Source organism: Danio aesculapii, chromosome 3, assembly GCF_903798145.1.
Source record: "Danio aesculapii chromosome 3, fDanAes4.1, whole genome shotgun sequence".
NCBI classification, from domain to species: Eukaryota; Metazoa; Chordata; class Actinopteri; order Cypriniformes; family Danionidae; genus Danio; species Danio aesculapii.
The window spans coordinates 48,361,008-48,363,677 of record NC_079437.1 but is presented as its reverse complement, the minus strand read 5'-3'; the positions used below and the strand labels follow the sequence as shown (position 1 = coordinate 48,363,677).

At 32.1% G+C, this 2,670-nt stretch overlaps 1 long non-coding RNA gene across 1 annotated transcript; it reads right to left on the bottom strand.

The window, feature by feature from the left end:
* Window positions 1-1,436: 1,436 nt before the first annotated feature.
* On the bottom strand, window positions 1,437-2,349 carry LOC130220075 (uncharacterized). Its single transcript, XR_008836116.1, has 3 exons — window positions 2,163-2,349; window positions 1,650-1,779; window positions 1,437-1,551 (listed from the first exon to the last, which is right to left on the bottom strand). It is a non-coding gene; the product is annotated as an uncharacterized LOC130220075 (long non-coding RNA).
* Between the last annotated feature and the right edge of the window lie 321 nt (window positions 2,350-2,670).

The window sequence follows — 2,670 nt, the reverse complement described above, 5'->3', positions numbered from 1 at the left end:
GATACAAGCACACAGTTTCACACTGTTGATTTGGTGATGCACACATGCAACTGCAAAAGATTCCAACGAGGATCTATGTGCAAACACTTAATTTTTTCAAAGACAATTGCAGAGAAACAAGGACTTGTGATTCAAGACCTTAGGACTGATGCAGCAAGAAAGATTGTTGACAGTCAATCCTACTTCACAGACAGTGAAAACCTTACTGTCTGTCACTTTGATGGGAGTGTAGGAGTAGTAAGTCATAAAGGGACAAGATTTTGCACATGCATTGCAAATAGTCATGGGGAGCTGTGTGTATGTACATTAGTTCACAGCATTCTTTACAAATCTTGTCAGAGCGATTCTTTTGATTTACAATGCTTACAGTCCTGTGAAAGAAAAAAGGCTACACTGCAGGACATGCTCACAGATCTTCACGAGTGGAGCCAGTCAGAACAATTTCAAGAGACTCAGGAAGTGTACAATTTAGTACAGAGGGCACACAAATTGATTTTTTCCCAGTTTAGCAAAGTTTCAAGGAAAAGAAAAATTGCTGCTCTCCATGGTTGTAGAAAAATGGTCAAAAAAGCAAAAGATAGAGTCAGTGTTAATTACATAGTCAAAAGGAAAAAAACAAGGTTCACTCTGTAAGTAGGGGATGTTTGATCTTATTAAAACAATCACATTTCTCTAAAGTTATATTTTTGCTCTTCTTCAAATAGTGGCAAATCACAAAGTGGCACTGTAGTGATGCAGAAATCAAACAAATTACTATGCTTTAACATGTTTTTAATGTGTGTCTATGTATATCTTATCATTTTTGTTATATGGGTGAGCTGGTGCATCAATGAGCTAATAATAAAATCGATAAATATGATAAAGGGGCTGTATTCAAAATGTACAATTAACAAAATGGAAACATGTATTTTTCTACCAGATACTAACACTAATTAATTGTATTGTTCTTTCTGTAACATCTTTGGAATACTGTTAGTGAAATCAAATGTTTACTTTGAATTACATTTGTAAATAAAAAAAATAGGAAAACGCAACAATAAAGTCTGATCTTGCAACAGTCTTACTGAAATGTTAATTGCTATGTAAAATTATATACACACACATATACATATATACATATACATATATATATATATATATATATATATATATATATATATATATATATATATATATATATATATATATATATATATATTAATGTTACGCATTCAAAAAACATTGTTAACAAAATCTACTACTTGTGTATTACATTTTATTGACTAGAAAGGTTTCAAGCATTCAGGAAAGTAAACAAATCAAACTGAAACTTTAAACTGTAGTGTCTTTATTTTTCCATATTCTACTGAACAGTGTACATCAAAAAAGAAAACAGGAGACAAGCCTTACACATCTGTGTTTTTTGTTTTCAGTGCTTTCATTTTCTCCTTAAGACATGAGTCAATTAATGAAATAGTGCCCTTTATAACAGCAGGTCCAAGACCATGTGTTGCCAGGTTAAATGTCTCCCAGTGAGCCTCTAAAGCATTCTCCACAGCTTTTAATGTCTTCCTGAAATTAAAAACAACAAAAAAAAAACTTTACATTCCTGCTTCAACTGATCACTCAATCATTCAGTTAATGTCAAGTGTAGAAGTAAATTATATTACATGCAGTCTTCTGTTCTGGCCAAGGCTGCATGGACATTCCCTTCTTCCGGCAAGGCTTGAGCCACTCTTTTCTGGGGGATGGTCTTGGCTGCTAGGTACATTATATCATCAGCCAGATCACTGCATTCATCTAAAATGTATTAAATATGCAACAAATTAATTTGTAGTGTCCAACATATAAACAAAGTAAAAGTTAAGCAGGTACACTCACTGCCTATTTAACAAATTATTTATACTTGGATAACCATACAACGATCCAATAATGTGGAAGCAGCAAAAAAAAAAAAAAAAAATGTTTTTAATACATTGTTAATAATTTTGATAATGATTTATTAAAGCCACTTAAAACATGTTGTTGGGGAATTAAGCATTTCTGGACAACACCTGGGAATTACAATTGCAACAATTTTGCATTTAGTATAGTTTTATTATAATAAAAATTTCCATGATTCAAAGTAATAAAAAGTTATTAGAATTTTATTTCAAGTACTCTACTCCTGCCCTTCTACACACCTTCACATAGTTTGGAGCACTGCGAAGTGAGTTTTGTTTGTGTTGAGGGCATCACATCTAGCTCTGCCAACCTCTCAGCAGTTTTCCTTTTTTGTCCTTTGGCTTTCCTTAGATAGGCCACTACTGTATTTGCAGAGTAACTTTCTGGTGGAGAGCACCTCCTTTGTAGCTCTTCTGATGTAACCAGGTATCTGAATTAACAATTATGAGCGTTATAAAGCTTCAAATATCTTACAAATACAAAATATAGACAGGGTTCCCACACTTCTTGAAAGTACTTGAATTTTAAGGCCTGGAAAGTACTCAAAAAGCAGTTTCTTGAAAGAAGTGTTTAAAAATATTTGTAAATTAAATTTGTTTATAGGTTTATTTAGAAAATTTTACTGTGCTGCTGTTAAAAACAGTACTAAAACATTATAAACTGTTTTAAATCAAACAATGCATATTTTATCAACATTTCAGAAATGACATTTGAATCTTTCCAGTATTGATTTTATAAATTTGACTA